This window comes from Callospermophilus lateralis, chromosome 6 (assembly GCF_048772815.1).
Source record: "Callospermophilus lateralis isolate mCalLat2 chromosome 6, mCalLat2.hap1, whole genome shotgun sequence".
Taxonomy (NCBI): Eukaryota; Metazoa; Chordata; class Mammalia; order Rodentia; family Sciuridae; genus Callospermophilus; species Callospermophilus lateralis.
In genome coordinates, this window is record NC_135310.1 from 132,031,213 (window position 1) to 132,042,081 (window position 10,869).

The following is a 10,869-nucleotide window of genomic DNA, read 5'->3' on the forward strand; positions in this document are numbered from 1 at the left end:
ACAATTAATTTTTACCCCGTCCTTTGAATTAGAGACTTCCTGTAAATCTTAATTCAACTGCTGCATTTAAATATAAATGATATTGTGGTATTATTTTAAAAAATTTAAAAACTGGTGTCAGTATAAAAACGCACACCAAAAAAAAAAAAACTGGTTAATCCAATTTTTCAGGGCTTTAGTAACATGCTCCACAAAAGTTTTTCTGAATTATTAATGCAATGAAGGATCATCATGATGAAAATATAGGTGCATTAGGACTACATGAGAGCATGACAGCTAAGAATTATCCACTCGTGAAAGTATATAATCTAATCTTTTTGACTTCTGGTAAGTATTCTCTGATATCTCCACCAGAACATGCAGGAAAAGATAAGGGGTGGACGACAGATCCTAGATAATGTAGGCCTCCATCTGATGTGAAAGCAAAACTGTGAAAGGCATATATGAGATAGTAATATATTGATGCATTCTCAGAGAGAGCATTAAAATTCAACAAGAGCAGTTAGTATATTTTGAAGTTTTTGAATGTTTTCCATGCATCAGGCATTGTGATAAACATTTTATACTTAGTCTATCATTTTATCCTCCTCAAAACCATCCTACAAAGCAGATACTGTAGGATAACTATTTTACAGATGAGGAAAATGAAATTTAAAAGTTGATGAACTTGTTCAAGTCACACAATGAGGAAATGACTGACATACATGGAGTGAAAACATGGTGGGGTGAATCCAGGGACTAGGGTCTTAACTCTTTTGATACTGTCTTTTCTGTTTGGATTGGTATGACTACAGCAAATCACCTTCTGCTTTAATTATAAATGATCCATTTATTATGTATTATTATTTTTAATATATTATTTTTTAAATATTCAGGCAGTTTTCTATTCATATTATGTTCATCAACATTATATTTAAATATACTTGGTTCATTTATCTTGAAATTCAATGAACTAAGTAAATGCAAATTATCCTACTTGGCAGTGAAGTACATCCACAGCATGAAAACTGAGTTTCTATTAAAATGTACTGTGTCTCTTTTTAGTATCTGTTTCTTCAGTTTCATTGTTCTAAGTCTCATTCTTAATATCACATTCATTTTAAATGGAAGTTAAAATAATATCTAAAGTTTGATAGCAAGGCTTAAATCAATATGGAAAATGGTAAAAAGCAAAAAAAATGAAGAGTCCTGCGTTCAAGTTTACAATATTAAATTACAAAGAGTATAATTCCTGTCCTGGCAGCATTTCTAATAAGAATAGCTTGTGCCTTATGTTATCCAAAGTTTAAGCAGAGCCAGTCATGTTTTCCACCTGGTAAAAGCAGCTAATGCATATTTTAGAAAATGTATGCAGATCATAGCTGTTCACAGTTTTCATCAGTAGTGTTGCACTTCTGGAGTATGGCGCTCACTTTGAATATACTAATTTGAGGCACTGGATTAAACCATGATGTGTCCAGTGGAGAATAACCAGCAAAGCTTGGCAATTAAAGATCATGCAGCATTAGGAACAGATAAATGTGCTTTGGTAATAGAAATCTAAGGTTTTAATATTAGAATCTATTATCTAAACATATTTGATAATAGATTCTAATATTTTTTTTAAAGCTGGGCATTGTGGTGCACACCTACAATCCCAATGGCTCAGGTTACCAATGGGTCAAGTTCAAAGCCAGCCTTAGTGAGGCCCCAAAGCAACTTAGTCGAGAGAGAGAGAGAGAGAGAGAGAGAGAGAGAGACTTAAAAGACATATTCAATTTTTAATAAGCCATACAAAGAGGTGATTAGTAATAAACATCAGGACAGTGGATAGTTCAGGAAATATGAAAGAATTATGACCAGGAAAAGTTAAAGACAGCTCCTGGTAGCAAAGTTCTATTTCTTGAGTTAGGCACTTGTTAAAAGACTATTCACCTAAACCTGTTCACATTTTCTATTTTTTATTTGTCAGTTGATCGTATTTATTTATTATTTTGCAACAAAACAGTTTTTTACAAAGCCATGTTGAATTGACTACTTCTGTTACTTTCAGAATAAAGAAGAGCCAGTGTTGGATGTTGCCAAAAGGGAAATTTTGAGCTCAATATAAGTAAGTAAGAGGCACTGACTGAAGGAAAGAGGCTGTTCCATGTGCAACTGACCTTTCCTATCACTGAAGTTATTCAAATAAAAGTTGTATGAATCTTCTGTGGAAAAATCTCCTATGGGGGGAGGGGGGCTTGAAGCTTCTGAGGTCCATTTCAACTTTATAATTTATGGCTTTTTGAACACTATCCCAAATTTAAGAGATCAAGAGTCCAATGAAATTTGTAATCAAAGCATTCAGGGAAATCAAACCCTCTTGTCCCTAAGGTTTATCAACCCAATGTATACATTATATGGTGGTTTTGTATATTTCTGTATACATCATTGTATTTGTACCTTTAAGAAGTCATACAAAAATTTTAAAACATTCCAGTTTAGCTCTAGAGCATCATGATAAAAATCACTAGTGTGAAAAATGAAGGCAGTAAGGGGTAGATAGAGTAATGGTTATTTGGAGGTAGGGGGGACATGGGTATATTTTGTCTTTTTAGAATTAAATGTAAACCCAGCACATTTCCAACCACTTTCACAAATATTAAAATTTATAACCTTTCATTAAGGAAGGGAATATTGTTATATTAATTTCACATACAAGCAACTTTGTATTCAGACAAGCTAAATTATTTCCCAAGGACACATAGTTTCCAAACAGTGGAGCTGGGATTTGATGCCAGGCTCTTTGACTTTAAAATTTGTGTCCTTAAGCACTATGTTTGACTTGGTAGATGTCCTATTACAGAAAAACTGCACACTCATTAGTTTATACTTTTGTTCTAAGAAAAAATACATCTATAAGTCAAACTACTTGCCAATAACAGTTAAAAATACATCTATAAGTCATACAACTTGCTCATAACAGTTTCTTCATGATTACAACATTTTCAGTTCTATCTAAAGTTTGTATAACAGTGATTTACTCAAAATAATTTATCTTCATCTTAGTTATATAACTGCAATAAATTAAGATTTTTATTATACGACCATGAGGACACTATATACACAGGTAAGATACCATAAGGCTGAAATTTATGGTCAGGAATTATTGGCAGAAAAAAATATTTTTAATTAATTTAGTAACTAAAATTTCCAACTATTTAATGATATGAGACTTAGTTCAGAAATGGTGAAACTGATGGAACCTTTATCCTTTTTAAGTACTCCTTTTAGAGTCAAAAGTGTTAGTTTTATATAAAGTGTTCCAAAACAACCAGAAGATCCACCATGTAATTGATAAATTCCATAAGGACAAATACTACTCACATTATTTTATGAATTATCAATTGTTTCCATTACCAGCCTGGCTAATTCTGTGAATGAACAGGTAAATAAGAGTTGATGACAAGTGTTGTTATACGTTTGTGGTGGACAAATGGCTCTGGAATTAGTTCAATTTTTAACTCTAACAAATTCATGAGATTTCTCTGAATGTATAATATTAGGCATTAAAGTATTTGAAAAATGGCCTCTGCACATGTAAGTAAAGGTTAATAATAAGAAAGATTTTTATTTTCTAGCAACGAAAAATACACCAACAAAAAAAACAGCCTAGTTTATACAATAACTGTAAAGCCTGAAATGTTGGAGAGTAGGAAAAACAGGGAGGAGGAGGTTGGTTGTGATTGTGATTATGATGCTTGGAATGAGACATTAGTCAGTAAATTTGGAAAGTGATTCTGCTACCAAATTGTAGAGCTTATCCCAAGAAAATGTTATTTTACTTCTTACCTCAAACACAACTCCTTTGATAAGGGAAAGATTTATCACAATGAAGTGATAGTGTTATAATTTAGGATGAAACGTATCCTCAAAATATATTCCACTCTTAAATTATATTATTCACTTTATGGCTTCATTATTTAATTAAAATACATAGAACCATGGGTGGTATTTTATACTAATCTTTTGCAGTGATTTAGAATACACTGGTTGAGTTCAGCATATTGTTAGAACAACTTTGGATTTAATTAAGTATGGAAAGGCTCTGGGCACTGAATATTAAGAGATGTTACAAATAGAAAAAATGCATGAATATAAGGAAATTGGGGATACTTATGACAAATGTCAGAGATTTTCAGTTTTTACCTAAGGCTGAACTCTGTTTTTGGTTACCATAATATTATCTCCTAGCTTTCATAAGGAGCAATGGAAACAAGCAATGGAAGTTCCACAACAGACTTCATCCTTCTAGGGTTTTCTGATCGACCTCAGCTAGAGAGCATAAACTCTGTGATTGTCTTCATCTTCTATATTGTGACTCTGGTAGGAAACACAGCCATCATTCTTGTATCTTATCTAGACACCCAACTTCATACCCCCATGTATTTCTTCTTATCTAATTTGTCTTTTTTGGACCTCTGTTATACAACTAGCATTATCCCCCAGATGCTGGCAAATCTATGGGGTACCAAAAAAATCTATTACATATGGAGGGTGTGTGCTCCAATTCTTCTTTGCCCTTGACCTGGGAGCCACAGAATATCTTCTTTGGCTGTGATGGCCTATGATCGCTATGCTGCTGTCTGTCAACCTCTTCACTACACAATAATAATGGCCCCTGAGCTTTGCCAAAAGATGGTGCTGACCTCCTGGTTGGGTGGCCTTGCCAGTGCCTTAATTGTTTGCTCCTTAACTTTGAAGTTGCCAAGATGTGGGAACCGGAAAGTAGATAATTTTTTCTGTGAAATGCCAGCATTGATCAAGATGGCTTGTGTCTATTCAAAAGTAATTGAGATTGTTATCTTTGCCCTTGGAGTAGTATTTCTTCTAGTACCTCTATCACTAATTCTCTTTTCATATGGAGTTATCACTCGAGCTGTGATGAGGATCAGATCAGCAGGAAGGTGGAAAAAGGTCGTAAATACATGTGGTTCTCACCTCACAGTAGTAACTCTTTTTTTATGGAACAATCATTTATATGTACATGAAGCCACAGAATATCACATCCCAAGAGCAAGGAAAGTTCTTTACTCTCTTTTACACAATTGTCACACCCAGCCTTAACCCCCTAATCTACACTTTAAGAAACAAAGATGTGAAGAGTGAAGTGAAGCGAATACTAGTGATAGATAAATGTTCAGCAAAAGCATGAAATAAAAGGAAAAATTAGACCAGAGTGTTGCGAGCTAAGTAAATAATTACTTTTATCAATAGAAGCTAATCGATGCATTTATTTAAATTTATTATTTATTTATTTATTGGGCATGTACAATGTACCAAGAATTATACTAGATACAATGTTCAACTTTTTAAATAGGAAATATAGAGAAATTATATGGAGACATAAATACATAAATATCTATGGGATAAAATAACTAATTATAAAATGTAGTAAATACAGTAATATAGTTATGCAAAAGACATTAAGAAAAATTTCACATGGACATCTATGTTCATGTAGAGTTATCTGGACAGTTTTTATTCTTCCAAGACATACTACTCTATGAGAAATGACACTCCTCTTCATTCACACGAGAATGCTGACCAGCCTTTGTGGTGGAGGCTATCTACCAATACATATTCCACCTGAAGTTTTAGCTAGATATATGGCCACCATGCTGCAAATTACACTCTTAGCTTGGTCTCCACCAATACAATGTCAGGAAAGTAATGGGTTTCACACGAATCTACTTCTATCATCTTCCTCACTCCCCTTCCTATTAGCTGGAATGTGAATGTGGAGGGTATCTCACTTGGACCATGCAAATGGAAACAGAACCCATGAGAAAGAATGTAATAAGTATGTAACTGGCAGAGCAACAGTTTCAGACCAATACAGGAAAAAATTCTTCCATTGTTTGTAATATTAATTAAGCCTCTGTATTGGGGGGCTTTCTATTAGAGAAACTTAACTCTAACCCTTATATGACCTTGTAAGGAATTTGGTTATCATGGAGGAAACTGGGGTCCTGGGACCAGAAGTATTAGCATCACCTGGCAACTTATTAGAAATGCACGTTCTTGAGCCTCATTCCAGAAATATTGAGTCAACAATCTGAGGATGGACTCAGCAAACTACATTTTTTTAAATAAGTTCCCAGTTGATTATGATGAAGCAGAAGTTTAAGAACCACTATTGTAGAGAATAGGGAGATATCAAGTGTCTCATAACAGAAAATTAACATAGTTTTATAGATTTTAATGAATGTCCTTGATATCTATATTCTTTTCCTTCCTGGTAGATATGGAAAAGAACATAGATATCAATCAGAATTCTTAGATAAATATCCTAAATGTTAGACTCCAGATTAGAGTCAGTCCATGAGAGACTTTTCACTACCACTACCACCACAAATCTTGAAAAATTAGAAAAATAAGAAGTTTCACTCATGATTAAATGAAGTCACTACAAAGGTTGCATTTAATAATACCATAACCTTCATGAAATTTGGCTTTATAATGCTCTTTCTTGTATTGAATGATGGTGGTAGTACATGGTAAATTTTTGGAAGGAAGCTTGATGTTCTTCAAAACAAAAAATTAGCACCCTTGTGGTTTCCCCCCACTTCTCACTTTACTAGCAAATACATTCAAATTTAGAAATCCCTGGGCTGGAGAGTAAACTGCTTCACTTCTCTACAAGTCAGCCATTTCAGAGATTGGAAATCCTCTCTTGATGTGAAAGATGCCCTTGCTGTGATATTTCAAAGACAGTCATTAAGAGTTTATGATCTTCTCTTTCAAATTTGCATTATGAAAACATCATATCTTCCTTTTAATGTAATTCCTCTTTGCAGATAACTTTAAATTTTCAGTCATGTTAGCCTTGATAAAAATGAAGAATTGGCATTATGTAAACATTGTGAATGTGTAACTGATGTGATTCTGCAATTTGTATTTGGGGTGAAAATGGAAGTGCATAACTCACTTGAATCAAATGTATGAAAGATGAAAAAAATAAAAAAAAAGAGCTGCCTAGCATGTGTGAAGCCCCGGTTTAATCCCCAGCACTGTAAATAAATAAATAAAATTTAAAAAGAACAAGTAAAAAAAAATGAAGAATTATAAATGGTAAAAGAGGACAGGAAAAGCACGAAGAAATATAAACTTTATGGTGTTATTAGGACTATGGAAGGCAATAAAGTATAGAATGGTGAAATTGTGAATATTATAAACGATTTCAACTTTCCTTTGTGATGACACCTGATCCCAAATCTTGATAAGACATTTGATATATTACTTAAAAATCTCCTACTCAATCTTTCATGCCCAGTTAAAAATCTTGTATCATCTGAAAAGTCCTCCAAAATATCATTAATTTATCTCTTAATTCCCTTAAAATCCTGATTATATCAGTATTATGGCATTATCCCATTTTATTTTAGTTACTTGTTTGTATTTGTATTTGAGGGAAAAGCATTGGTGAGCTTTTCAACAATAAGTGTTTGATTTTGCTGTGTCTAATCAGTTTCTGACATGAATTAAAACAGTAAATGTCTTTAGAATTAATAAATGAATAGATTTTTATTAATCTTCATGAAAATATTGAATCTGCAGAATAGATAAGATCCTTATTAAATGATTAATACTGGAGCAACAACTTCAGTTTGTGTTAACTTTGAAGACATACAAAATACCTAAGACTTAGGAAATGGGAAAGATAATATTTTTTTTCTTTCACATGCATAATATTATCAAATCCTCACAGCATTTCTTGAAGGTATATTTAAGTATAGTCATCCCTCAATATCTGTGGGGAATTGACACCAGGACTCCTTAAGTTACTAAAAGCTGAGGATACTCAACACCCTCAAATTAAATGGCATATTATTTACATATAACCTACACACATTCTTTTATATATTTTAAAACATATTTAGATTACTTATAATATCTAGTGTAATGTAGATGCTATGAAAATAGTTGTTACATTGTGCTGTTTGGGGAATGACAAGAAAAAAATCTATGTTCAGTATAAATGCAAGTTTCTTCCAAATATTTTCAATTGGCATTGGTTGAATCCAAGGGATACGGAAGGCTAAATATTTATATTTGGAAACTAGAAAACTAAGAGAATTTTTTAAAAAAATTGATATATTGCCGGGAACTGTATGCACAGCTGCCTATAATCCCAGTGACTGTGGAGGCTGAGGCAGGAAAGATGGCAAATTTGAAACCAACCTCAGCAATTTAATGAGGCCCCAAAGCAACTTAAAGATCTCTGTCTCAAAATCAATAAAAAGAGGTGAGAATGTGACTCAGTGATTAAGTGCCCCTACGTTCAATCCCCAATACATGGGACATGTTCAGGGAGAGGATTCTTTCTACATTAATTCTTTCATCTACATTAATTCAAAAGCATTAACATCTGAACAAGGTTTAGCTTTGGATACCAATGACTCAGTTCTGTGACTGGGAAAGCACACCAGGAAGCTTAATTTTAAAAATTTCTGAAGTGATAATAAAGGAATCTGAAAAACAAGCATTTGCATGTCATGTCAGTAAAAATTATATAGTGTCATTTGGTTCATCAAAACATTTTTGCCTTCTTTCTAATTACAGGATGAGTTAATAAGAATTTGGACAGTAGAATAAATATTCTATTGGAATGCCAACAAGTACACATCTGACAGTTCTCTGTAAAATCTTGGAAGCTGTTTTCCATACTTGGAATATTCTGCAGTTTCTCCCAGGAACTAGTAAGATAACTAATACATGTGCAATGCCTAACTGCTATGGTAATGCCCTCCATGAAGAGGCTTTACGCTAGAGTCTTATCAGCCCTGACACTAGACACTCAGCTCTCTTATTAGACAACCACAATGTTTCACTGCACCTAAACCTATCCACTAACAGTAACTTTATACAATTAACTTTCTTTTAAAAAAATATTTATTTTTTAGGTGTAGATGGACACAACACACTGTCTTTATCTTTATGTGATGCTGAGGATCGAACCCAGGTCCCACCGGTTCTAGGGGAACGCTCTACTGCTGAGCCACAATCCCAGCCCCAATGATGAACTTTCTTAAGAGCTCCTAACCTTGCACATTGCAACTTAGTATGTAATTGAGGAATAAGCTGCATAATGTTGCTAACTCTGTAACCTGCCTAGTGATACAATGAACAATATATACTAACCATACCAATAACCTAAGATGAATATGAATATAAACAAAGCTAGTAGCTCAGGCAAGGAGCTTTGCTTTGCCTCTGTACCTTTTGCTTTGCTTGCAGGCAAGTTTCCCTATAATAAAAGCAGCAAGGAAAAGAAACAACAATGCAGGCAGCGCCTTTTACTTTATAGATCATGATTTTTATTCTAAGAGTGAGAATTCAGAATATGGGATGTTCTAACAAGATAACTTGCCTAAATTCTTCAAAAAGTTAATGTCATAAAAGAGAAAGTGAGTCCATTGTTCTAGATTCACAATATCCCATAGAAATACCATGTAAGCAACAACTATAACATATGTATTTTATTTAAAATACATATGTATTTTAAGTTTTCTAGTGCCAAAAGTAAAAATTGCTGAAATTAATTTTAATTATATTTTATTCAACCCACATATCCAAATTATTATATCAGCATTAATCAACATTAAAATTAAGAATTTTATTTTCTACATGAAATCAAAACTGATTATGTATTTTACACTTGTCACACATTTTAATTCAGACTAGTCATTTTCACTTGTGCTCAGCAGACATGTGGCTGTTGACAACAGTATTAGACAGCATGATTCTAGATCAAAATAAACTAAAAAAAAAATGTAGTGGTTGCAAAGTGTATACCTTAATTGAATTCTGATGGGGGGGGGGGAACAGCTTAAAAGACTTTTAAGGACAACAAGGAAATTTGAATATAGGTAAGATATTTGTTGTAATTTATAATTCAATAAGAATTATAAATCATTTTTAGGAATAAAAGTGACATTACAATTATGAAAAAATATGCTTATTCTCAGGAGAGACATACTGAAGTGTTTGGGGATAAGTGGTATATCTTAAACTTATTTTCAAATGGTTCAGGAAGAAATTAGCAAATGTGACAAAATGTTCCATTTAAAAAGGAGGAAAAAGTGACAAGAAGCCACTGGAGAATTTTAAGTACATTACCTAATCTGCATTTCTAAAGAATATTGTTGACTGCTCTGTAAAGTGTGTCTAGAGTCCATACTATAAGGATGCAATAGTACACGCAGGGAACTACCTACATTTTTTTTTAATGGATTTAGTATAGATTTTAAATACAGTATTGATATTTTTTGCTCACATCCTTGAGATAAAAGAACCTCTTTCTTTCTTGACCTTCATATAGGAGAATTGTAGAGAATCATATGTGACTGTGTTACTATTACTGTCCTTGATGGAGTCTGCCTGCAAACGGGATATTCTGTCAAGGTATAGATAGGTAACAGCGGACATGCTTGAAAACGAGATGTTTGCTGTCCTTGGGAGGACTTGCCTGCAAACGGGATGTTCTGCCAAGTGGGCTAGGAGGGCGCTGAGAAAATTTTTATTATCTGTTCTTAACAAAGAGCAGAGCTCAACATACTCCGGGCCGAAAGTAGATTAGCCATGAGAAGCGGGTCACTTCTGATTAGAAAGTAAAACTTCTGTATGCTATGTTTAATTAGCTGAAAGACGTGATTTATTGATGTTGGAAGGCTGCCTTCTTTGTTCACAATACTATAAAAAGATTGCTTGAACACAATAAAGGACTTTTTTTCTGCTGCTGCTTCGCTTGCTATGCTTCTTCTTCTTCTTTCTTTTCCCATGCTGACCTGCAAGTGAATTACTGCTACAGAGAATGGCATAACACATTTATTTTTTCCCTTCCATGAT

General features: G+C 33.4%; 1 pseudogene; it reads left to right on the plus strand.

Annotated features, from left to right (window-relative positions):
- The first annotated feature begins 4,227 nt into the window (after positions 1-4,227).
- Positions 4,228-5,173, plus strand: LOC143402156 (olfactory receptor 2W1-like; annotated as a pseudogene).
- Positions 5,174-10,869: the final 5,696 nt, after the last annotated feature.